The following is a 26,312-nucleotide window of genomic DNA, read 5'->3' on the forward strand; positions in this document are numbered from 1 at the left end:
GTTCCCGGGAGTTGCTCCTGGGACTTTGGCCAATGGAAGCTTCATGTGAATCGTTTATTTCAGTGAATGTCCACTGAGAATCTTCTGGCAGGCCACGCATCTGGCCCTTGGGGAAACAAAGGGAGGAGGTGGCACTTGAGGAGCAGCTGCCGTGTGCTTGGCATTTTGCCAGCTTAAGTTCCATGACAGCAGTGGCTCTCTCTGTGACTTTCATCCAGGGTAGCCAGGAAACGACTCACTGAGTGACATTCCTGCCACGTAACCCTCCTGTTTCTATTAGGACTTGGGGTGTTGCAGGTGACAGAGAAATTCATGACAACTGGCTTACCCAGGAGGGAAGCGTTGGCTCGTAGGTCAGTAGAGTCCAGTGGGAGCTTTAGGAGTGGTTTGATCCAGGACTCAAGTGACTTCAGGAGGATGCAATTCTTAGCCCTGCTCCGTGTTAGATTGGGCTCATCTTCTGACTGGCTACCCTTGTCCCTTGTGGTTTAAAAAAAAAAATGGCCACATTTATCAGGCCTGATGGCGCCCAAGCCTCAACTCCAAAGGAGTCCAATCCCGCATTCCCACCCAAAGCGCTGAGGCTCACCTCTGATTGGACAGCCCAACCTGGAGCCAATCACTGTCACTATTTACATATGTAAATTAGGTTAGACCAACAGGACATCCCAGCGCTGGGATGGGGTCAATCTCAAACTACTGGACAGATAGTCATAGGAGAAAGGTGGTTTCCCAAAGGAAAGTCTGGACAGTCTAATGAGGAAGGAGCAGATGAAGGCTCAGGGCAGAGTGCAGTCTCCCATATGCCACGCAAGGTGAGCTTTGGTCCCTTCCAGATGAGGACAGTGAGGCTCTAAGGTGACGTCTCTTGGCCAAGTCCCACAGTCTGAGGAGTTGGGATACGCTCCCAGATCTGTCCAGCTCCAAGCCAGGTATCCCCTCTGCTGGCCCCAATTGCGGGGACACATTTTGAAAAGAGTCACTTGCCTATTTGTCCTGAAGCAGCACCAGTTCCACCAGGCAGGGACAATATCCCTTTCACCCAGGAAGGTCTCTGGGTAGGGCAGGCCCCAGAGCCTCTGAGAAACGGATGGCAGGACGTGGTGGACACTCCAGCTCATGAGCCTGATGGGGGATCCCAGCCCCTAAGTGGCAGGGATGTGGTCACTTATTTGGCTGGATGTGGTGAGGAAGACAGACGTGGGGACCGAGGGCCGTGGGGGTCGGCTGTCAGGACTGTGCCCAGGAGCGGGATGGCAGCTCCTGCCTCTCCTGGAAGCTGGGGCCTGCCCACACCTCTGACCTCCCAGGGTAAGGCCATCAAGGAGTGACAGCTCGAGGGGACGCTCCCTTCTCCTCTGATGGCTGTCATAGTCGTAACCAAGTTTTACAGCCTCCTCCAAAACCAGTGGTGCACGCCTGTAATCCCAGTGACTCAGGAGGCTGAGGCAGGAGGATGGCCAGTTAGAAGCCAGCCCAGGACTTAGCACGGCTCCCAGTGAGACCTGGCTCAGTAGTAGAACTCCCTGGGGTCAATCCCCAGTTCCAAACAAAACAAAAACAAAGTAAACAATCCCACCCCTCCCCCCAAAACAAAAACAGAGAGAAGGGTTGGTTTACCTCCCATTTACAAATGAAAACCAATGAGAAAAGGGAGCTTGCAGATGCAGGTTGCTAAGGAAGCCTGGGTGGGGCCTTCCTTGGCAGGTCGACTGCTACCTGGGAAGGAGGCTCCTAAATCCTGGCTCCTGGAGCCTCTGGGTCTGCTCAGTGGGGGCTGGGACAGCTGTGGCTTCTCTCAGAGCAGGACTCTGCAGGTCCCTAAGCGGCACTCCAGGGAGGTGGCTGTGAGGGCGCTGGGCAGGGAAAGGGGTCCTTCAGGTGATCTAATAATAAGTGAGCTAAGCCTGTGAGCCCCACATTCCCACCTGTGAGAAGGGTCTAACGACACCTTCCAACTCCACAGACTCTCCACAGACTGGCTGGGATCCGGCCTTGACACCACCGGTGAATGGGTGTGTTTCAGCAAATTCAAAATCTCTCCCAACACAAGGGGGATCACCACATGCACCTGGGGAACAGATTGGCACCTCCAAACCTGGGCTCCAGGGGCAGAAATCAGGGGCCTGTGAACTCGGATCATAAAACCATCTTTGTTTGTATCACCTTTGAACTTTCCTTTCATTCCTTATTTTATTTATTTTTTGTTCTGGGGATGGAACCCAGGGCCTCCAGTATGCTAGGCCAGCCCCCTACCGCTGAGTGACTTCCCCCAGCCTTAACTCAGACATTTCTGATACAGGGATCAAGCCCAGGGGCTTTACCACTGAGCTACATCCCCAGCTTTTATCTATCTTTATTTTTTAATATTTCTTAGTTGTCAATGGAACTTTTGCTTATTTATTCATATGCAGTGCTGAGGACTGAACCCAGGGTTTCACACATGCCAGACAAGCGCTCTACCACTGAGCCACATTGCCCCAGCCCCCAGCTTTCATTTATTTATTTATTTTTGTGGTGCTGGGGATTGAATCCAGGGCTTTGTGCTTGTGAGGCAAGCACTCTACCAACTGATCTATATCCCCAGCCCCCAGAGTTAGTTTTTTAAATTTTGATACAAGGTCTTGCTAAGTTGCCCAGGCTAGCTTTGAATTTGCCATCCTCCTGCCTTAGCCTCCCGAGTTGCTGGGATTACAGGTGTGCCCCACTGCATCCGGCCACTGACACAAACAGAAATCACAGATATGTTCTTGACACATTATAGATGTTACAAATATCTTTAAATATTGCTTATGCTTGTCACAACTTTGCTATTATGGTAGTCATCATAACTATTAATAAAGAAGCACAAATGTTACCGTATCACGAATTTGTTTTTAGAATCTATTTAAGCCAGGCATGGTGGTGAATATCTGCAATCCCAGCGACTCAGGTAATTGAGGCAGGAGGATCCCAAGTTCAACAAGGCCAGACTCAGCAACTTGGTGACACCCTGTCTCAAAAAAAAAAAAAAAAAAAAAAAAGCTAGGAATGTGACAAAGTGGTAAATTGCCCCAGGCCAAATTCTAGTACCAAAAAGTAATAGAATATAAAGACAGGGGCTGGGGTTGTGGGTCAAGTTGTACAGTGCTCCTCTAGCACATGTGAGGCACTAAGTTCGATCCTCAGCACCACATAAAAATAAAGATATCGTGTCCACCTAAAACTAAGAAAATAAAGTATATAAATAAATAAAATAAATACTTAGAACCCTTTAACAATGGATCATGTTTGACTTATACATAAATAGTCCAATAGTGTAACGAACCTCGACGTATCCATCACCCATAACCATCATCTCAAGCCTAAAACCTCTGCTCAGCCTCACTCCATCCACTTCTCCCCACTCAAACAAATTATTTTGAGGCAAATCAAAGAAAATGCCACTTCAGTTGTAGATATTTTTGCACATATCTCTAAAACAAAAGGAGGTAAACAACCCCTAGTAACCACAATATGACACACATATCAAGAAACTAAGAATAATTCCTCAATATCAATATTAGAAATGAAGCTGTCTCATAAAAGTAATCTATTTAAAAAATAGTGTGTTTAAAACAGGATCCAGGCTGGGGTGAAGCCCGGGGTGAAGCACTTGCCGGGCAAGTAGGAGTGCAAGGACCTCAGCTTGACGTCCAGCATCATCAAAAAAAAAAAAAAAAAAAAAAAACCACCAAAAAACCAGTTTGATTATTTACCATTTACCAATTTTCACGATAAGGAATGGGTTTTCTAGCATCTTATACGGTGATCAGTTTTTTTTTTTAAGTATTTTTATGAACTCAACGATTTAAACATACTTGTTATGAACTCGAGGATTTAAATGTATTTGATATGTTTGAATTGCATTTCTTAATCTTGATGGTCAGATGACACCACCTTTGCCCCACGGGCACCTCTTCAAGTTAGTATGCTTCCTGGCTCATGCCAACCATTTCCCCAAGCAGCCAGACCTTTGAATGAGGCGATGGTATTTGGAGGCCATAATTTGGGTGTTTATTATACCAGGTTGTTTTAATTTTGTTTGTTTGCAGTGCTAGGGTTGAACCCAGGCCTTGCACATGCTGGGCAGGGGCTTGACCACTAAGCTACGCCCCCTGCCCTTACACTGGGTTGGTCTTTTTTTTTTTTTTAGTTGTTGATAGACCTTTATTTTATTTATTTATACGTGGTGCTGAGAATCAAACCCAGTGCCTCACACATGCTAGACCAATGCGCTACCACTGAGCCAAAGCCTCAGCCCTGGGTTGTTCTTAAAAAAATGTTTTCATAACTATTTCAATGTAATTGGTCATTTTGTAATCCAATGCATTTTGTTAATTTAAAACCTTTCCTTGGGGCTGAGGTTGTGGCTCAGTGGTAGAGCCCTTGCCTAGCATATGTGAGGTACTGGATTTGATTCTCAGCACCACATATAAGCAAATAAATAAAGGTCCATTGAAAACCAAAAAAAAAAAAAATAAAATAAAATCTTTTCCTAAGCAAAGTTTCATGTGCCATGGGAGTCCCTAGCACAAACCAGTTTAATACTCCTGCTTGAGGGCTATTAAAGTTCTCGAGAACCCAAAGAGAGCAGTGGCCATCAGCATTTAGTCCTGATTGGACTAAATCAATTGGTAATCTCCAATCTTCCAGCAGCTGGCCTGGGGGAAAAGAACAACCTTTCTCTGGCTGAGTACGGTTTGGAACCACCACAGCTCGATTGGACTATGGCAAGGGCCTCTGGACCCTCCAGCCTGGGGTGAGTTTATTGCACCAGTGATCCAAGGGTCTCAGAGGAGTTACAGCCCTATTACCCTCGAACTGGCCTCTCTACTTAGGAAAGGGAGAGCAGACCACAGGGTCGGGCCCAGGAGGACAAATGGAACCCACACAGGGAACTTCAGGATAATTCCCTCTGGCCTTTACTGGGACAGACCTAGGTTCCCCGAATCCCAGTATCCAACCTCTGTCCCCTAGAAGCTAGTATCACTAGCTGGGTTTCTGGCTGCCTAGAGAAAAGACTACACTATACTCCTCAGCACCTCTCCCAGCCAGGTGAGACCGTGGGACTATGTTCTGGCCAAAGAAATTGGCGAGAAAGGGGCTTGGCTAGCACTTGCCAGGAACTGGGTTTGATCTTCAGCACCGTATGAAAATAAATGAAGGCATTGTGTCCATCCACCACTAAAAAAAAGAAATTGGAAAGTTCACATACTCTTGAGTTAATTAAATCCATTGTAACCATCACCAAATGCCATTCTCAAAAAAACCAAAAGATCTAGTTCCAGTTTTAAAAAACTACTTATAGAAAAAGTAGCCAACTATAATTTTTCCCCCTTCCTAACCGTATTTTTTTTTCTTACACTTTTTTCTAGTTGTAGATGGACACAATAGCCTTATTTTTTTGCGCTCTGAGGATTGAACCGAGGCTCGGCCTAACCTATGAGACGCAAGCGCTGTATCACCGAACTACAACCCCAGTCGCCAACTATACTTTATTGTCAAGCTTCCAAATAAATGGAGCACTTAAAACAGTGGGGGGTGGGGTGGGGGGGTGAAAGCTCTGGGCTTTGTAACCCAAATCCGAGTTAAGAAACGTTTTACCAAAATTTTTATTCCTGGGACACACAACTGTGCCTGACCTCAAGACAGAACAACTCGGCAGTCTGTTAATTCCCCACCCACAAATGTTAGAGAAGTGACAGAACGTAGGACGAAAGAAACACAGTAAGCAAAAGTAAGAAATAACACTCAGCCCACAAAAAGGAGAAACACGGAAAGCAGAGCTTTCAATAAGTCTAACTTTAGACCACGGAACAGTAGCCCTGCAAAAGCAAGGCCTCAAAAAATTAGTTTCAGACTCAGAGTTGTTCCTCTCCACGGAAATCTTTAGTAAAAGGCGAAAGATTTATACGATCTGAAGAGAAACCAGAGTATGCCTGCTCCCCTCTGCAAACAGTGCTCGGGTAACTGTTATGCCTAGTTCCCTAAGGGTGATTATTTAATCAAAGGCGCTAGTAACACCACCCCTTTTTCAGACAAATGGTGAAACATAAATGTACCTTTCGAGAAAATCTGTTCATGGCAAAAGGAAAATCTAACGAATTTAAAATAGAGAAAAATTACTCGGTGCGCAATGCATTGTGGGTATGTAAATGATCGTCCGGCTGTGGTTTCCGGAAATCCCTTAAATAGTTGGGGCGTTTTTGCGCCGGGACACCACTAGGGGGCAGGCAAAGGGAGTCCTGTGGACCATCTGTGGACTGCAACCTCGCGCAACCGGGAAAGCCTGACTGTGCTTGTGGGTTTTGTGTTTTTTTTTTTTTTTTTTTTTTTTTGCGGTGGGGGAGAGTGGACTGGGGCTGAACCCAGAGGCGCTCGACCACTGAGCCAACTTTTTATTCTTTATTTTGAGACAGGGTCTCGTTAAGTTGCTTAGGCCTCGCAATGTTACGGAGGCTTTGGACTTTGTTTTATAACTGGCACTCTGCGCTCTAAATAAATAATTTATTTTGAGCTTAAAAAAAAAAAACAAAAACAAACACCAGGGGCTGGGATGTGGCTCAAGCGGTAGCGCGCTCGCCTGGCATGCGTGCGGCCCGGGTTCGATCCTCAGCACCACATACAAACAAAGATGTTGTGTCTGCCGAAAATTAAAAAATAAATATTAAAAACAAACAAACAAAACACCAAAATCTGAGCCCGGCAGTGGCACACGCCTGTAATCCCAGCGACTGGGGAGACTGAGGCAGGAGGATCCCGAGTTGGAGGCCAGTCTCAGCAACTTAGGGAGACCCTCTCCAGGTATAGAGAGGGACAGTATGCCTCTCCTGCCCCCAGTTCTATTGGGGTCCCAAGGAAGTTTCCAGAGAGTCTCGCCTAGGTCCACCTCTTGACTTTTGACTCACTGCAGAACAACAGCAGACTTTCAAGTCCCCGCTGCTGTGACCAGGCTGGGTCACTATGGCCCATGCTGACCAGTTCTAATTGGAACCCTTCCTTACTGATTTTATGGTTGGGGGAATTATCCTTGTCTCTCTGAGTTCTGGGATCCGGTCTGTGTAAGGGTCACAGAAGTCCCCTGCTGCAGGATAACTTGTATGGTTCATTTCTCCTGCAAATAGCAGTTTGCTGTGGAATGTAACCTACCTGGGGACTTGAGCCAGGCAGGGCTGCAGGTAAATCGCCCCGTTTTGTATTTTATTTAGGTCTTGCTGAGTTGCTTAGCACCTCACTTTTGCTGAGGCTGGCTTTGAACTCGCAATCCTCCTGCCTCGGCCTCCTGAGCCACTGGGATTATAGGCGTATGCCACCACCCCCAGTGGTAAATTGCTTTATAAAAGTGAAAGTGTTGGGCCGGGGGTTGTGGTTCAGAGGTAGAGCGCTCACCTTGCACGTGTGAGGCACTGGATTCAATTCTCAACACCACATAAAAATAAATAAAGGTATCGTATCCATCTACAAAAAAAAAAAAGTGAAAGTGTTGGGGGGTCCTGCACAGGTGGCCCCAGTTTATAGACTCATTCCCTGACCTCATGCTGCCACCACTTGCAACTGTCTGTCCCCTATCAACTGGATCAGTTGAAAGCAGTGGTTCTCTGCAGGTGGTCCATGGACCTTCAGAGTCACCTGGGCACCTGTTGGGAGCCCAGCAGGTGGGGCCCACCATCTCTGGGTTCACTGACCTCCAGGTGACTGGGACACTGACAATCACAGCTGCTACCCACTGGCTGCAGGGTGTTGGCAGGAAGCTTGGGAGAGAAATTAGGAAGCTGAGCGGTTAAGCCCCAGGCCCGGCCCGGCAAGGAGGGAGGGAGGCCTGGGGAAGCGCCCAGGGGTGGCATAAAGCAGGGTGACTCTCAGGTCCTTTGGGAGTCACAGCAGGACAGTCACCTGGACCCATGACGTCTCCTTGGAAGGTGAGGCTGCAGGGCGCTAAGAGGGTGGCAGAGGGTGGGGCTGTCTGCCACCTGCTGGGTGGCAGATTGCGGCCACTCTTTCTCCTGGTGTGTTAGGAGAGTACCCGCCCGTGTGTTGGCCTTTGGGTGGGAGGAGGTGGTGCAGAGGCCGGGGAGAAGGTCCAGGATGGTGGTCGCTGGTGTCAGAGTGAGGACCTCAACTCCAGGGTGACAGAGGGAAGGGGACAGGTCCTTCCACCCTGTGGCCACCATCTCTGGAGCCCCCGTCTTCCCAACCAGCTCCTGCCCTGAGGACCCGGCTGGCCCTGGGCACACACCTCCACACTCCTGATGTGGCTTCGGGTGGCTCCATTTCCCACCCCAAGACGCTGCTTTCAAACCCTTTCCCCTCCCCTGCACTCCCAGCTCACCAGCCCTGACTCCAGGGGATTTCACAGGGAGAGTAGACTCTCCCACCCCAAGTCCACAAGCCCCCCAAGGAGACATAGGAAGAGGTGGAGCCTTGGGTGGGCTTGAGCAGGTGAGTTTGTCCCCTTCCTCCCGCCTGCAGGTGAGGACACAGAGAAGCACCATGGAATGGGCCTCACCGGACGCTGAGTCCACACTGCCTTACCCTGGGCCTCCAGCCTCCAGAGCCATGGGCAGTCAGTGTCTGGCGTCTACAAATTATCCAGTCTAGGGAATTTTGTTATAGCATCAGGAAAGGACTGAGACCCTCCCTGTTGTCTCCTCCCGCCTGGCTGGACAAGTAGACTAATTTCCCAAACTGAGTGGGGGTCAGGGGACTTTCCTTATAGACTATAAAAATCAGCTTCAACACAGGAAGCAATTTTTACTTTGCATTTCTGTTTTGGAAAAAAAGTTGACAGAGCTGGGTGCAGTGGCCTATACCTGCAGTCTCAGCTGCTTGGGAGGTTGAGGCAGGAGGATGGCAAGTTGGAGGCTAGTCTCAGCAACTTAATGAGGCCCCAAGCAACTTACTGAGGCCCTGCCTCAAAATAAACTATAACGCTGGTGGTGTACGCCTGTGATCCCAGAGGCTCGGGAAGCTGAGACAGGAGGAGCAAGAGTTTGAAGCCAGCCTCAGCAAAGGTGAAATGCTAAGCAACTCAGCGAGATCCTGTCTCTGATTAAAAAGTACAAAATTGGGTTGGGGATGTGGTTCAGTGGTTGAGTGCCCCTGAGTTCAATTCCCGGTACCAAAATAAATAAATAAAATATAAACAGGACTGGGGATATAGCTCAGTGGTAAAGCTCCACTGGGTTCAATCCCCAGTATCAAAAAAGAAAACAAAACAAAAAATAATAAATATATAAGTAAATAAATAAAAAGAAACGCAGCCCACTCCATTCCCCCTGGGATGGCTACCACAAACCAACCCCAAAATCTCCAGTGTTGGGAGGGTGTGGAGAAGTGGGAAGGGGAAAGGGCGCAGCTGCTGCAGAAAACCGATGGGTAGCTCTCAGGAAGTGAGCTCAAAGGGTCACTAGGGGTCACTAGGGTCACTAGGCCCCCCATGCCTAAGGGTATATCTGCAAATGGGACACAGGGACACACAGACGCTGGAATGTGAAGTCCATAGCAGCATCACTCATGCCAAAAGGCACAGACTCCCGTGCCCACTGCCTGCTGGACCAAAGCGATGGGGTCTGTCCCTGAAAAGGAGCACATTCAGCCTTAAAGAGGAGGGACATTCTGGCTCTGGCTCTGGTACTTCGTGGTGGACTTGGAGGACCGTGCCCAGGGACAGTCCAGCCACAAAGACATCTGTTGCCTGGTTCCACTTACACGGGCTGTCCAGGACGTGCACATTCATAGACAGTCAGTGGGAGGTCGTCAGGGCCGGGTGAGGAGGGCTTACCGGCTGATGGGCAGCCGTTTCTGATGGGGAGATGCGGGACTTTGGGAAGAGGCAGTGGCCTTGGTGGTACAACACAGTGCAGTTTTTTTTTCCCCTTCTTGCAGCTCTGGGGATCAAACCCAGGGTCTCCTGTGCCAGGCAAGCACTCTGCCACTGAGCTCAGCCCTAGTCCTGTGAATTGTACAATGACAGATGGTTAAAGGGCTGTGGGTACAGCTCAGTGGTACAGCAGTTGCCTGGCCTGTGCCTGGCCCAGGGTTCCATCCCCAGCACCTCACTGCCAGCCCGGTTGTTGGTGACTAGGCAGGGGCAGGAGGGAGGGAAGGGGCCGAGCCCTCGCGGATACAGGGGGTGGGAGGCGGGAGTTCTGGAGCCCTGCTGAGGGTCAGTCTCCTAAAAGCAGGGTGCTGAGAGGAGGGCAGAGCTCCTCCATCAGGGGTGATCCTGATGACAACGGGGAGGACTGTGGGACAATATTATGCGACAGAAGGGAGGGCTGTTCACCCAGCCAGGGACTGAAGGAAAGAAGGGGTGGGCGCCCTGCGCCTGTCTGAGCCCTTGAACCTGCACAGGGCTTCCCAGGCAGCCAGCCGAGGCCAGCCCGGCACCCCCGGCGCGCCCCGTTTCAGCACCGCGGACAGGGCCGGCCTCGCGTCCAGGGCTCTGCGAGTCCCCCGACCATTCCCAGCCCCGGCTCCCTTGGTGGCCTGCCTGGGCCAGGTGCGCCCTCTTCCTGCCCTGTTGCCCTCCCTGCCCGGCAGGGCTCATGAGGATCCCCAGGGGCGTCCTTCCTTGTCCCTGCGGGACCCTCGGCCGCCAGCGGGGCCCGTGCCTGTGAACCCGCGAGGGGGGAAGGGTTCCAGAAAGGCCGGCTCCCTCCGACGGCGCGGTCCAGGCAGAGCCGAGTCCAGGCCCGGTGCCTGGTGGGGACCAGCGGCCAAGAGGGGCCCGCTGTCCGGGGTTGGAGAGGAAAAGTCGTCTCCCCGTGCTGCTGGGCTCATTGGGAGGGGGCGCGAGGAGGGAAAGGCTGAGGCCGGAGGAGGGCGCAGGGCACCTCCTGGGAAGTCGGGCCAGAGCAGGGGAGGACGGTGTCCCTCAGCCCAGAGTGCACTGTCCTTCCAGGAGCTGTCCCCTATCCCAAGTGCAGCCTGGATCACCTTCCACGCACCTCAAAGCTTCTGTTGCCCCACAGCGTTCTGAGCCAGAATCTAGACCAGGGAGGCCAGACGCCGCCGTGGGCCTTCCCACGCAGATGATGATAATCACAATTATAATTATATAGAATAAATACATAATAATGTTTATTAGTAGTCGTATTGGGGCTTGAACCCAGAGGTGTTTATCACTGAGTCACATCCCAGCCCTTTTTTATTTTTTATTTGGGACAGGGTCTCACTTAGTTGCTTAGGGCCTCACTAAATTGCTGAAGCTGGTCTCAAATTTGTGATCCTGCTGCCTCAACCTCCTAGCTGCTGGGATGGCAGATGTGCGCCACCTCGCCCAGTGGATGCAGATAATTAGATGCAGCTCCTAAATCACATCAGAATTCAAATCTTGGGCCCTATGAGGCTGTTCTGGGGGTTGCAGGAGGGATGCCCAGAGAGGGTGGGTGGGGTGCTCCTACCAGCACTTCTTCTGAGGTTCCTCCTAGCGCTCCGCCTTCACCATCCCTGCCCAGGCTAAGGCGACCTGGCGTCCTGGAGAGTGCAGCTTAGTCCTCCAGGGCAGATGACCTATTGCCCCTCTGCAGGCTGGTTCCCACCGCTAACCCAGTTACCCTCCATCATCCACGTGGATAAGTGGGTGAAACAAGAAGCCTCAGGGGTTGGAGTCCTTTCCCCTTGGCTTGGGAGTGTAGAGGGGGCTCTGCAATAGACCTGCTTTCTGGCTCAGTGGTGAACAATTAGTCTGTGCAGCTCAGAACGTGCCTCCGCAGGGGCAAAAGCCAGGCCCCATGAGATTATAGTAGCCACCCCCAGGTGGCGCTGTCCAGCCTTGGGTAGTCGTCGGACACACGGTAGGATTCCGTGGAACCTCCACTTCTGTCCAAGCCCTGGATCCAGAAACCACCAGGGACACAGCAGGACTGAACAAGAGTGGCTCACTTCTGTGGCAGAGAGGGAGAGAGTACCCGCTGGGAGAGGAAGCTGCGAGAGGGGGCTGGGTGCGGTGGGGAAGCAGGCCAATGCAGCCCTTGGGCATCTCGAGAGATTTTACCCATAGGGAGGGAAACCAGACCAAGGCTAGGGCTATAATTGGTTAAAAAAAGAAAATAGCCGTCACTTATCAGCCCAGAGAGGTGGTGTCTGGGGTTCTGTGGCTTGGACTGTGGGGGTGTTTTGTCTGTATTCAGGCATGACTTTGGAGAGGTCCTGTTTTTGTCTTCATCCATCACAGTCCCAGAGTGGCCTTATGCGATGTTGATGCTCTGTGTAATTGTTCCTTAGCTCCAGGGCTCAGCTGTGAGTGCCAGCCAGCTCTTAGTGGAACTGGTCCTTCTGGACCACAGGACCAGACGAGACAGCCCCCAGATGTCCTGGGCTGCAGCTACAATGATTTTCTTTTTTTTCTTTCCCCTCCCTCTCTCCCTCCCTTCATTCCTTCCATTTTTCCTCTCTTTTCCTTTCTCCCTCTCTCTCACTTTCTTTCACAGTGCTGGGGATGAAACCCAGGGCCTGGAGCGTGTTAGGCAAGTGCTGTGCCTCTGGGCTGTGTGTACCCCCAGCCTCAGTCACAATTATTTTTTATATGATTTTTTTAGAGAGAGAGAGAGAGAGAATTTTAATATTTATTTTTCAGTTTTCAGCGGACACAACATCTTTGTTTGTATGTGGTGCTGAGGATCGAACCCGGGCCGCACGCAATGCTACCGCTTGAGCCACATCCCCAGCCCCTTATATGATTTTTTTATACAATCAACCCACATTGGCAAAGGCTCTGTCCCTACAAAACCCAGCGAGGGTCTCTGAGAGAGCCATGTTGGACTCATAACAGAAGAGAGGAGCAGTCGGGGTAGATCATCGACGGCACATAGAATTTTCTGTTTCCCAGAAAAATATCTCAAAGGCTCTTGGGTGACTGTGGTCCTGGATCATCCTGCACCCCTGCTATTCCACCTTACCTGCTGACATGTCCACGGGAGCTTGCTGTCACCCCTCCTGCCAGGCGAGCCTTGTCAACAGTGCACAGATGATTCTTTCTGACTTACACACAGAGACTAACTTCTTCACCGATGGGATCAAAATTTTATCCCAGGGTGGGCTAACCTGGGCCCTGGACAGTAGCTGGGGGACCCTTCAAAGAGCCCTGTGATCTTGACAGAAAGGGTCCAAGAAAGACCTGGGTCATTTTAGCTGATTGGACAAAGGATTCAATGAACGCACTGCTGAATTGAAGTGTGTTCTCGGCAGTGACCCTTCTGAAGATCTGTCAAATTCACACTTATGTTTGTCTCCAAAAGCATTTATTTATTTACCTATTTATTATTTTTGGTCCTTGGAATTGAACCCAGGGGCTTTTATCACTGAGCTACACCTCCAGTCCTTTTATTTTAAAACAGGATCTTGCTAAGTTGCTTAGGTTCTCACTAAGTTGCTGAGGCTGGGCTTGAACTTGCAATCCTCCTGGCTTCAGCCTCCTGAGCTGCTGGGATTGCAGGCATGTGCCACCAAGCCCAGCTCATATTTAATACTTTTTATAGCAAAAATATGTTTGCTGGGGCTGGGGTTGTTGTGGCTTAGCGGTAGAGCGCTTGCCTAGTGTGTGCAATGCCTTGGGTTCGATCCTCAGCACCACATAAAAATAAATAAACAAAACAAAGGTATTGTGTCCAACTACAATCAAAAAAATAAGTATTAAAAAACAATGTTTGCTGCAAAAACCATGTGGCCTAGATGCCAGTCAGCAGTGACACTGGCTGTCCCTCTGCCTGTACCAACTGGAGAGCCGTGAGGCGTGGATCAGTGCTGTTCCAGTGCTCACTCCAGAGGTGGGGAAACTGAAGCTTAGAGGGGGCTAAGGAACTTGTTCAAGGCTGGGCGGGGTGGTACACGCCTATAATCCCAGTGACTGGGGAGGCTGAGGCAGGAGGATCACAAGTTCAAAGTCAGCCTCAGAAACTTATCGAGGCCCTAGGTAACTTCGTGAAACACTGTCTCAAAATAAAAAAGGGCTGGGGGTGTGGCTCAGTGATAAAGTGCCCCTGGTTCAATCCCTGGTACCAAAAAAAGGAACTTGTTCAGGATCACAGTGCTGATCTGTGAGCACCAGGTGCCGTAGTTTGTATCTTCCCTGAAGTCTCGTGTGTCGGAGGCTTGGCCCTGACCCCTGTGCTACTGGGGCGAGTGGAGGGAAGTTAGGCTGTTGGGGGTGTGCTCTTGAAGGAGGAATTGAGACCCAGCTCCTCCTTTCTCTCTCTCTCTCTTCCTGGCTGCCAGGAGGAGAGCAGCTCTGCTCCGCACACACTCCTGCCACGCTGTGCTGCCTCTCCACAGACCCGAATAATGCCAACAGCCCACCGTGGACTGAAGCCGTGGGCCCAAATAGACCTTTTCTCCTTTTAAGTTGGTTACCTCAGGCATTCTGTCACAGTGACAGAAAGGTGGACAAACACCCACCAGGACAGGCCCTCTGGCTCTAGAGATGGCTTCCACAACCAGCCTGGGATGCCACTTTGTCTTAAGCAGCAGGAGGTGATCCACAGGACTGGATCCTGGGGACCAGGGACATTGATGCTTTTCTCTGGGTCTGAACCTCCCTCCTTGCTCCTTCAAGGTCACAGGGAGAACTCGTGTGTTGTGGCCTGGGCCACATAGGCCCACACAGGACACACGTGATAGCTGTTAGCGATGGGGACTGCCCTGGTTCCCCCTTTTCCCCCCCAGGGCTGAGCTGCCCGCTTCTCCCAGGTTCCTGAGTCCGTGTCATCCCAGTCCCCACATTAATGGGAGCTGCGGTGGGGAGCCAGCCAGCCCTGGGAGAGCAAAGATGGGGGAGACTGGAAGTCACAGTGGCCCTGGCTCACAAATAGGGTTGTTAGGAAAATCGGGGGCTCACCAGAAAAATAGGGATGACACGGCCTCAGCTGGCCCCTCTGGTCTTTCCTGGACTCGTGTCCAGCTTATGGCGGTCAGCCAGCCTTCCTCCTGGCCTGGCCCTCAGTGGAGCCTCCATCCAGGCCTCCCTGCATGCAGCCACCTGGCCACCCACCCACCACCCCTACACGGTCAGGCTCCTGCTTTGAGCCTTCCAGCTGACGCTCTCTGAGGTTCCAGAGAGAAGAACGTTTGCACGGGTTCACAGGGTCAAGGGTAAGCGCTAACCTGAGAGGCCCCGGCTCCCCTCCCTGCCCTTGGTCTGTAGGAGGCTATCACAGATCTCCAGCAGGTGGCGCTGAGGCCCTCTCCTCACCGGGGTGACCCGCCCACTACCTCTTGCTGCTGACCAGAACTGGAAAAGATAGGTCAGCCGCCTAGCCTGAGGCCACCTGAGTCCTTCCCCACCCAGCCCCAGGTTAGTAGGCAAGGCAGAGGAGCGCTCCCAAGAGATCCTGCCCTGACAGCCGCACTAACAGCTCCTTTAGGGACACCACTGCCGGTTCTAGTGACTCACAGTGGGGATGAGGGGAAATTCCACGTTACTTCAAGAACAATCACTTCTTTTAGAAAAAGCTGGACAAGATAAGCACCGTAACGTTAATGTGAGGTCAGTGACTTTCTTTTTGTGGTGCTGGGGATTGAACCCAGGGCCTTGTGCCTGCGAGGCAAGCACTCTACCCACTGAGCTATATCCCCAGCCCCTTGGTGACCTTTTTAAAGAATAGCAAAACCCAGTCTTGGGTTCCCTGGGAAAGGCCAGGTGGGGCTCCCCTGGCAAAGCTGTGCCTGGGGCACCTGGTTCTGAAATGGGCAGCAGAATATCACAGGCTCCCGACAGGTGGACCCAAGTCCAAGGTACAGTGAGTGACCAAGTCAGACGAGTGGGCAGGAGCAGAGCCAGGGGTCCAGATGCTTCCAAAGTGTGTCTGTGGCCTGGGAAAGAAGACACCAAGTCTGGGCTGGAGGCACGGCTCAGGGGCAGAGCGCAGGCCTCGTGCGCAGCAAGGCCTTGGGACAGGTGGGCAGAGCCGGTGGGGGGGGGCTGTCTTTGGTCCCATGTAGCTTCTCTGGGCCTCCTTTAGAGGACCAGGTGGTCTACAGGTTGACAGCAAACCGGTTTGTTGCTGCCTGATGGAAGGACCCCAGTGGGAGGCCCTAGGTTCCCTTCCCCGATGGGGGTCTCAGTTCTCAGGGTCCCCAGAGGTGGGCAAGCCACAGTGGTATGAGGGCACTTTGGAGATTATGAGTTAGGGCAGGGGAGATGCAGGGGCGTGTGGGTGGGCAGGGTGGCCTCGTGGGGTGGGGCAGGTCTCAGATGGAGACTCCCAGGGTTGACACTGGAATCTGTCCGTCACCAACGCCTGGCTGACCCTTCTTTGCTGCATTCCGAGAGTGCCCTGTGGAGGGACAGAGCCATCTTTGGATCTGCACAAATCTCTGTGTCACATGCCCCATCAGCACCTCCGCAACCTCTTCTCTGCCTCAGCTTTCCTCAGGGTCTAGAGCAGGGAGCTGGAGTCCAGGTGACGGGGGTGGGCCAACCCTTCTGGGATCCGTGGCTCCCAGCCCTGACTGTCCCACCCCCTCCCTCGTCCCCAGTCATCTTGACACAGCAGCGTGGAACCAGAGACCCCAGTTGCTGCTGGACACCAGCAAAGCGCTTCCCTGGTCTGGGCCTTAGGTTTCCTTGTCCATCAGATGGGTACAGCTGACTTGCCCAGGCTGCCTCCAGGGCTGGGGTGACAGTGGGACCACATAGTGTGCCTTGTAAACAAGGGAAATAGCACGTCAGCCACTGCTGCCTCTCCGTGCCTCTCCCCAGCTCGATGCAGTCTGCAGACATGTTTTGTTTGAAAAATTCAGCAGTAAAATCTTTTTAATTAAAAAAATTTTTTACTGGCATTAAAAATATCAGATTCTGGGGCTGGGGTTGTGGCTAGGAGGTAGAGCGCTTGCCTGGCATGCATGAGGCACTGGGTTCAATCCTCAGCACCATGTAAAGCAAAATAAAGACATTGTGTCCACCTATATGTAAAAAATAAGTATTAAAAAAATCAGATTCTTCCACAGGATTTTAAAGAATTTACTTCCTTGTCTGACTGTACAGAAATATTCCCACAAGGTAACCCTCAGGCTCTTCAAGCTGCTTCAGTCTCCAGAGCACCCTCCATGTCCTGTCATGTCCCCAGCCAGGCTGAGGGTCAGGCGCTGTGTGTCACGTGGCTGGTTTCACCCATTGCACCACTCACCTGAGTCTGCAGCCTTTGCATTATTTAAATGGGAGGCACTGGGTGGCAGTCACTCCCTCTGGTCATTTTCAGGCTGGGCAGCCCCTGCCTTCCCAGGCTCTCTCTGGCCCTGTGCATGGATAGAGCACATGGGACAGACAGGGCTGTTGGGGACAGGGCAGCTGGCTGAGCCTTCCCAGGACGTGATGCCCCTCCCTGGCTGTTTCCTGAAAGCACCTTCTTTGCCCAGGTGTGGCCTGCACCATGACCTTCTCGCAGAGCCGTCACCTCTGAGCCAGGCTCCAGTTCCTTCCTGGAATCCCACCTGGGGCTTGGACCTTTGGAGCAGTGTTTTCATCCATCACTAGTTTGCTGTGTGACCTCAGGCAACCTAGACAGAACCTCTGGTCTGCTTGGTAGAAGAACTGAGTGGAGGGCCGAGACAAAGGCAAAGGGGAGAGGCCATCGCAGGGATCAAAGAGCATTCAGGTAGGAGAACCACGGGCACCATGAGGCAAGGGCTGGGAGCCGCATTTCCTGAGTTCAAATTCCTGTTCCACCTTTTGGCACTTGGGGACAATTATAGTACCCACCTCGACAAGGTAGTTGAGGGAGTCAAATGAAACCATCCACGAGAAGCACCTGTCACCCACAGCAAGTCCCCAGGAAACACTTAGCAATTGTCATTGTTGGGACAAGAGGGTGCAGAACCCGAGAAGGCAACGGAGGCTCCCCTGGGCCGAGCTACCCACTCACCCTGGGTCCCACAGGTGGGGCTGGGTGAGTTGGCACCTTGGTTCTCAGGGGGTGGAACCTGGATTGGGTCATATGAATCCATGATGTCCCTGAGGAAGGCAGATGGACGAGGAAGAGGGGTGAGCACTGACCGTGCCCTGCCCAGTGTCGCTGCCAACGTGGGGGCTGTGAGCTGCGCTGGCCAGAGGTGGGTCCTCTGGGTCCAGCGTCACAAACACACCAGGGACACGGCTCCCCCACGGAGACCCATACAAGGCCTTGGGCTTGAGCGGACCAACTTGGATCACGGGGACGCAGGGGGTTCACCTTCTCCAAGGAGGGGGCAGGAACATAGGGGAAAACAGGGAGCTATTTCAAGAGGTGTCGAAGGCCGGAACACTAAAATTAGAGCCTCGGTTCCTAAAAAGACATTGGCGCCAACCAAGGTCTTGGAGAGGGGCTCTTCAGCACGGAATGTGACCCCAGGAAGCACTCCTGCGGGCCTGGGCAATGAGGTCAGCCTGCAAGGCCAATGGCACCGCCCAATGGCTGGTGGTCCCGGGCACCTCTCCCCTGGCCAGCCCCGCCCGCACACCCTGGAGCTGCTTCAGCCGCTTCCCGGCTGCGCCAGGCCAGCGCCAAGGCGAGGGGCAGAGCCGCCCGTTCCCGGTGCTGACTGACCTTCCAGCCGTGGCTTTCCTTTTTTGACCGTCCTTTTTGCTTTCTGCTCTACTCTGGGGGTGCGGGTGGAGGGGGGGATGCCCAGGTAGCCGTCTGGCAGCCTGGTGCTCAGCCCAGGAGCCCTGAGGGCCTGGGAGTCCCAGCCCAGCCGGCCTCGGGTCAGGAAGCTCAAGACTTCTTCCCCCCCTTGGTCTCTAGGCTCCCAGCACTCCACCCTCAGGGACATGGCCGCGGGGGCAGCAGGAGAAGTCCCATGAAGTCAGCCTCTGCATGGGACACCGAGGGCCCGCAGCCTTGCTGCACAGAGACGACTCCTCTCCGGCTCTCCAGGGCCTGGCCTTGTCCTTTCCTTTTATCCTAAGGTTTTTTCCAAGGCAGGAAGGGTGGCAAGTGGGACCTGTTGGCCTATTTCTGTTCAGTTTAGTGGCTGCCCACGGCCCCTGGTGAGACCTGACTCCCACAGTCAAGGAGGCCCCACAGAGCTCGGCCCTGCTCACCCCTCACCCCAGGCCCAGGCCCACGGTCATCGCTCCTGTCCACCAACACACCGAGTGCCTTTCACAGGGCCTGTCCACAGCCCTCCCTCTCCTTCCTCTTAGATGCCACCTCTTCAGAAAGGCCTTCCCAGGCCCTCGGAGAGGCTTATTCTCTTTCCGTTTCCGCAGGACCCTTCTCTCCTTTGGTGATACATCAGCTCCACGCAGAGCGCTGTGGGCTCCCCACTGTGACTCCAGGACTCGGGGCTCAGTAGCTGCTGGAAAACACAAATTGAGACAGAGACCAAGAGGGCAGTGCCTCCGTCACACTTGGACAGAGGGGCCCAGAGTGCGGGGAAGTGGCTGGGCCCCACTGGAGATGCGCCCCCCGGGGAAAGGAGACATACCTCACATCCACCAAGGAGGCAGCCAGATGATACGGTGGGGGCTCAGCTGAACCAGGGCCTGGGGACAGTCTGCATGCTCACCACACGGGTGACGGGTGGCTCGCTGGCTTCCTGTCCCTGGCAGCCTGGTTCCATGAGACTCAGGCAGAAGTGGACAAGCAGGTGGGCGTGGAGTCAAGGCTGGGAAGCCCCCAGAGCATCAGGGCAGAAGTGGGGGGGCACCGAGGAAGACGACAGGCACATCTCCCCCCAGCCTGGCCCCTCGTTCTCCCTGAGGCCCCAGGCCCCTAGTCTGAACTTCCAGGTTGCCATGCCATGCTTGGGGGCTTTCCATCATTTTTCTACCACTGACTCCTGAGTTTGGGTGGGTCCCGGTGAGATCTGGCCCTTGTAATTAATGAAATAGCAAAATGACAACAGCTACAGTTGGTCTTTCTCTTTTTCTTGACTCACACATTTCTGAGGACAGGGAGGGGCATTTGGGGTATTTGCAGAGTGCATGGTGGGTGTCGTGGGTGTTGGCTGGGCCCCTCTCACCCAGGGAGTGGGGCAGGGCAGGACGGGTCAGTCTCAAAAGCAGGAGGCCTCTGCACCTCCATGGTCACCTGTCTTGGGCCGACCTCCACTTCTCTCCCGGCTTTTCTAGCTCTTCTACCAGGGATGGCCGAGGAGCTCACGGATCTTGTCACCCATTCTGTGGACGGGGCAGGAGGGTCCTCTGAACTCCACACGCTCCAGGCTGCTGTGAGCCAGGTGTGGGTCACCGAGCCCGGGGCCGGAGACGCTCTCTGGCCACACTGCACACCTGCAGCTGCCCTGAGTCCCGCGTGGGGAGGGGGCTGTAGAATCTGGGCAATGTGAGAGCAGCCGACAGCACTTCACACCAGCTGTGGTGGCCAAGTGACTTCCATGTGACTCCTCCAGGTCTAAAGAAAAAAAGTATTCAGGGGTGGCGGGGGTTGGGGCATCCAGATCCTGTCTCCAAACTCTGGGCCTGAGAAGCTGGGCAGGCAACACCCAGAGACCAAATTCAGTGGTCAAAGCCGATCATCAATAGTCACCTCCTTGGTCTTCCAGGGACCATAAGACAAAGGCAGAATAATTGTAACAATCATGGTGACAGATTGCAACTGGGGGGTACAGTGTGACAAGCTGAGCACGGGGCAGGTGTCACCCATTCAGCCATCACGAAAAACCTCATGAATTAGGAGTGCTGTGAATTCAAGGCCGTCCCAGGCAACATAGCAAGACCTTTTTAAAAACAAACAACCCCCTCCCCCGGGATACCTGTCACCCCCAGGAACCCTGAGGCTGAAGCCCCAGAGACCAGCCGGCGGTGGTGCAGGTGGGAGTTGATCTTGGCGTATCATTCAGACCCCCAGAGCCGGATTCCATTCCTGGGAACTCACCTACCAGCTCCCCTGGCCACGGGGCCCCAAGGCGTTCTCCATCAGAACAGGAAACTCCCAGCCACACGAGCTCAGGGCGCTGGCGCCCACAGATTACCTGTGTCATCCAGTAGCAGTCTGAGGTGCTGAAGGAAGGTCCCCACCTGTGAGTGGCAACCTTGGCAGGGAGCCAAAGCCGGGGCTTCTGCTGCAGGAAGAGGGGAGGAAGCCAGTGGGAGCCTGAACTCCAGGTTCTGCGGAGCCCCCCTGGTGGCCATGCAACCCTACTGTTGCCTCGAGCTGTCATGACAAAGTCCCACAGATTAGGTGATTTAAACACCAGGAATTCCTTGTCTCCCAGTTCTAGTGGCTGAAGTCAGAGACCAAGGCCTGGGAACTGTCCCCTCCCCCTCAGCTGCTGGACTTTGTGTTCCTGGACTCCTGGGTCTCTAATCTCAGCCTTCGCCCCCACATGGGGGTCCCCTGTGTGGTATGTCCTCTATGTCCTCTTTTATAATGATATGCCAGCTATATTGGATTAGGGCACAATCTAATGAGTTCATTTATGTACTTTCACGTTTTTTGCAGTGCCGGGAATTGAACCCAGGTCCTGCAACTGCTAGGCAAGCTCTGTACCACTGAGGTACATCCCCAGCCCTTTTTATTTTTTATTTTGAGAAACATTCTTGCTAAGTTGCCCAGGCTGGCCTCAAACTTGCCATCCTCCTGCCTCAGCCTCCAGAGTAGTTGTAATGATAGGCATGTGCCCATGCCCAGCGGGCTCATTTTACCTTGATTACTTCTGAAAAGACCCTTTCTTCAAATAAGGTCACCTTCTGTGGTACTGGGGCTTTGGGGTTCAACATAGCTTTTCTAAGGGACATAATTTAAACCATAAAGATGACTTCAGGTAAGTTGGGCAAATGCTCTGAGCCTCACTTTACTTACCTGTAAAATGGGGTTAGTAATCGTTCCTCCTCCTCACCCAGAGCTGCTGTGTGGGAGCACCGCCGGGAGGAGCATCACCTGCAGGAACCGTAGCACCCAGCTCATTGTTGGCACCCTGGAAACAACGGCTGTAACTCCCCTGTTGTTCCTAGAATGAACTTGGCCTAAGGCATGGAGTACCTGCATGGACACCTGAAGAGCGGGGAAGTGCCAGCACTGGGGACATGAGGGCTCGCCTGGTCTTCTGGGAGGCCTTTGACAGGCGACCCTGGTCCTTGTCCGGGCTCCAGCAGGGCTTGGACTGGCCTTAGCCCCTCTGGGCGAGGCACTTGGAGGCCCCCTTCCAGATTTGCTCCCGTGTTCGGCTTGGGGCTTCTCAACTCCGGCACTAACGATGCCTGGGCTGGGTTGGGTGCTCCTGAGCGTGATGGGGTGTTGAGCTGCCCCTGGGCATCTGCCCATGGGATGTAGGTAGCCCCCCTCCCTGGTGGCAACAGGAGATAACACATTGGACATCACCAAATGTGTCTGGAGGGACAAAACCACTCTCTGGGGTTGCAGGGTGCCTTGGGAAGGGTCCCCAGGATGCTGAGCCTTCCCGACAATCACGGTTGAATTCTGTCTACTCCCTGCTGGCTTCTCTCTGGCCGCCCACACACTGATCCCTTGGAGAACAGAAGAAATCGTCTGGAAATGAGGGCCCCGGACGGCATTTGAGGCAGGAGAACGTCACCACGGTGGACTTGCCCCACGTGCGGCCAACCCTCCGTCCCTCTCCTGCTGCTGCAAGCCTGGCTTCCTAGGGTCACCTCAAGGTGGCCTGGGCTTGGCTGTAAACAGGCAGCAGGAAGTTCCGAGTGTGTGGGGCGGAGGCCCTGGACTCCTGGCTTGCGGCAGCTGCAGACCCGGCGCTGACAGCCCCAACTTATCAGGGCTGGAGGCCCAGGCTCCAGATCCGCAGCTTGTGGGGTTTATCAGCTGCTAGAGTGACAGAGCTTGCAGCAATCCTGCTGCCACTGTGGGTGCTGACAGCCAGGAGCTGGGTGGCAGAAGCAGCTTCCCATGGCCTCCCGAGCCCAGGCACAAGGCGAGGCAGGAGGGGTTTAAAGGAAGTCACCGTGTGGGGACGAGAGAGAAAGAGAGGAGTGGAGGGCTTGCTTTCTCTCCACCCAGGGACACCATCACTGAGCCACCTCCCCAGCCCTTTTTACTTTTTGAGACAGGGTCTTGCTGAGTTGCTTAGGACTTCACTCAATTTGCTGAGGCTGGCCTTGAACTTGCAACCTCCTGTCTCAGCCTCCCAAGCTACAGCAGCTACAGTCATGAGCCACCACGTCCTGCTTATAACAGTCAAATTTATTTCTTCCTTCCCCTATCTGCCCCCCACCCTCCGCCTTTCTTTCTTCCCTTCTGTCTCTGCAGCATTAGAGATTGGACGCAGTCTGGCACGTGACGACCAGCGCTCTACGGCTGAGCTACCTCCCTAGCCTCGAATCACTTTAAAAGGGGTGAGGATTTTTCCCACCGCCTGACCTGTCTGGGTAACCATCCTCTTGCCCCTTGTGGCTAACACATTTTCAAGCATTTTGTGGCTTAAAAACAATACAAAATTATCTTACAGTTCCAGACCAGAAGTGTGGGTCAGCACCACTGGGCTCAATCAGACAGGAAGGGCCTTGCTCCCTCCTGGGGCTCCAGGGGAGTGTCCTTTCTGTCTCTTCCAGTGTCTGGGGCTGCAGGTGGCCTTGGCTGGTGGCTGCGTCACGTCCATTCCTGCTTCAGTTGCTTCCCACTGCCCTTTGGCTGCCCTGTGTAGGGCTAGCTCCTCTGCCTCCTCTCGTGGGGACGCTTTTGCATGAGGAGTTCCCCCGGGTGATCCAGGACAATCTCCCCATCTTGAATCCTTCATGAAGGATCTTAGTGAAGCATCTTAATTCTGCCACCTTATCTGGCAAAGACCTTTTGTTCCTCAGGTACAGTGACATTCGCAGGCTGCAGGGATTCAGGTGAGGCATCTTCTGGGGCCTTTAATCCGCCCACTCTGCACCCCATCTCGGCGCCCTGGCCTTCCAAGGCTCCTCAGCCTGCCCTTTGCTCTGGCTCCTTCTCCTTCCTTGGGACTCAATTAAAATGTCACCTCTGTGGAAAGAGCTTCTGGCCCATTCCAACGCGAGGTGGCCTTTCCTGTTCCCGCCTGAGCCTGGCCGGCAGCAGTTGCACAACACCCCGCGTTGGTGAAAGAGGACTAGAAGTCCCGGCTGAACGCCGATGGCCGGAGGGGATGGAGGGGACGCTGGGATTCCCACACCTGGAACATTCCCTGAGCCCTTCCCTGCCTTTGTTCTCTGCATCTGGACAGAGTCAGCCCCGGGCACTGAGATGCAGACAAGGACTGTCCAGGCTGGACGGAGCCTGTGGTATATCTGCGCTGGCCCCTAGGCCTTTCCCCCACCAAAGCCTGGGCAGGGGTGTGGGCAGCTGCACTTATGTCCACGGCAGGCCAGGGACAGGAGAGGTCACCGAAGGGCCCTGTCTGGCAGCAGTCACCAGCAGAAGGCCACCTTCCTGATACATTCGGGAACCCCTTGGGGACAGAGTGGTGGGTGAGAGCAGAGACTGGCATTGGCCTGACTGGCCACCACCACCTCCTGGTGTGTGTTGGGGGGCACCCAGTGTGATTAAATAAGAGCCTCTGTCAGGGCACTGATGGGCCCAGGCTCTGCTCCCGAGGTCAAAGGAAGCAGGCCGGCCAACCCCGTGTGCTCCCTGCAGTCACCTTGGAGTGTTTCCCGGGCCTGGGGGGGGGGGCTCTGGGTGTCTGTGTGACACAGGAAGGGAGGAGGGTTCCTGGACCTCGGGTTCCTTTTCTGAATGAATCTTAAAGTCTCCTTCATGGTTGTTTGTTTGCTTTTGAGACCAAGAATAGCTGAGGTGCTGGGTGACAGGGGTCACCCCAGGGGACATAAAACTGAAAACTCGCCCAGGCAGAAACTGACAGAGCTGCAGGGCCCTGGGAGCTGGCCCTCGGGACTGGTGAAGTCGGCCAGGGGACCATGTGGCTGGGTGGGGACAGTGAGCGTGAGCCTTACCCCAGGGTCAGAAGAGCCAAAGAGACTAATGGGGTCCCAAGAGCAGCTGTCATCTGTCACTGCTGGTGAATGACAGTATTTTAAATTATCCTTCAAAAGCCTGGAATTCTGTCCAAAGCCACTTCATATCAAGCAAAAAAAAAAAAAAAATCCTACCACAAGGGACTTCAGAATCACCAACGGGGGACAACCAAGCTGTGGGTCAGCTTTATTCTCATAAGTGGTCCCACCCAGGGATGTTCTGCGGCTCTCTTCTTCTTTTTTTTTTTTTAACGTACTGAGAATTGAACCTGGGGTGCTTAGCCACTGAGCCACATCCCCAGTCTTTTATAAAAAATGTTTATTTTTTAGTTGTAGTTGGACACAATACCTTATTTATTTATTTATTTTTATGTGGTGCTGAAGATCGAACCCAGGGCCTCGCACGTGCTAGGCAAGTGCTCTACCACTGAACCACAACTCCAGCTCCTCCCTAGACCTTTTTATTTTTTTATTTTTATTTTATTTTTTTTAAAGAGAGTTTCAATATTTATTTTTTAGTTTTTCGGTGGACACAACATCTTTGTTTGTATGTGGTGCTGAAGATCGAACCTGGGCCGCACGCATGCCAGGCAAGCACGCTACCGCTTGAGCCACATCCCCAGCCCCGTAGACCTTTTTATTTTTTATGTTGAGATAAGATTTTGCTAAATTGCTGGAATTACAGGTGTGCACCAACAATAGGATCTCATTTTAACAAATGACATCTGCAAAGATCCTATTTCCCAACAAAGCCACACCTTAAGTTTCTGGGTGCACATGAATTTGAGGGGCGCTATTGAATTAGTACAATGTCCCTGTCCGATTTTCTCGACATGCCCTGCCTATTCTCCCAGTCCCTGGCATTGTTCTGTGTGATCCTTTAAGTGGGGGCAGGAGGTGACTTCAGGTCACAAGCCATGGGTAGGAAGACACAGGCAGCCTCGGAGCCTGTGGTGCCGGCCACCTTCCCTGGGGAGAAAGTCCTGGGCGGAAGGCCAGCCAGAGGTGCTGGGGCCCCTCCCCGACCCCCAGCGTGGGGTGGTCACAGGGCTCCTTCTGGCTCTGGCCCTGTTCCTGGCACAGCGTGTCCTCCCTCCAACAGCTCTATTAATAACCCTCCTTACGTTCCAGACTGCCATTCATGCTCTGTCCCCACGTGCGCCCTCCACCTCAGGCCATCTGTGGGTGTGACCTCCAGGCCCGCTGGCTCCCTTCCTCTCTCCATTCTCAAAGTGACTGCAGGACACACCCACATGCCTCTTCACGGTCACCCCACGAAGGAAGTGGGCCACGGCGCCTACATCAGAGTCTAAAGGAACAGTGCCCGGCTGGAGGTGCCCGCGGGCTCTCCTGGGGACAGTGGCAGCGGCGGCCCCCATGGGTCCAAAGGATCCCTGATTGTACTCCTCTGACCCTGGTGACAAAGACCCCACGGACCCCA

At 53.3% G+C, this 26,312-nt stretch overlaps 2 long non-coding RNA genes and 1 other non-coding gene across 12 annotated transcripts; 1 reads left to right on the top strand and 2 right to left on the bottom strand.

Moving 5' to 3' along the window:
• Positions 1-5,842: 5,842 nt before the first annotated feature.
• On the bottom strand, positions 5,843-5,958 carry LOC124079388 (U5 spliceosomal RNA). The gene has a single exon (XR_006847323.1). It is a non-coding gene; the product is annotated as a U5 spliceosomal RNA (small nuclear RNA).
• A 9,532-nt stretch (positions 5,959-15,490) lies between these two features.
• Positions 15,491-24,442, bottom strand: LOC124079373 (uncharacterized). Of its 10 annotated transcripts, XR_006847313.2 has the most exons (7): positions 21,942-24,439; positions 21,762-21,839; positions 20,835-21,021; positions 20,231-20,351; positions 20,031-20,119; positions 19,426-19,812; positions 16,772-19,296 (listed from the first exon to the last, which is right to left on the bottom strand). It is a non-coding gene; the product is annotated as an uncharacterized LOC124079373 (long non-coding RNA). The 10 variants fall into 10 exon arrangements; XR_009224906.1 differs by adding an exon at positions 15,491-16,295 and having other exon boundaries at positions 17,148-19,296; positions 19,426-20,351; positions 21,942-24,424; XR_006847312.2 differs by having other exon boundaries at positions 19,426-20,119; positions 21,942-24,442.
• LOC131423409 (uncharacterized) lies at positions 17,192-24,597 on the top strand. The gene is made up of 5 exons (XR_009224912.1): positions 17,192-17,615; positions 18,741-18,904; positions 19,208-21,303; positions 21,402-21,456; positions 21,803-24,597. It is a non-coding gene; the product is annotated as an uncharacterized LOC131423409 (long non-coding RNA).
• Positions 24,598-26,312: the final 1,715 nt, after the last annotated feature.

The sequence above is a fragment of the Marmota monax genome, unplaced genomic scaffold, assembly GCF_021218885.2.
Source record: "Marmota monax isolate L192 unplaced genomic scaffold, Marmota_monax_Labrador192_F-V1.1 WCK01_AAM20220418_F8-fsc00080, whole genome shotgun sequence".
NCBI classification, from domain to species: Eukaryota; Metazoa; Chordata; class Mammalia; order Rodentia; family Sciuridae; genus Marmota; species Marmota monax.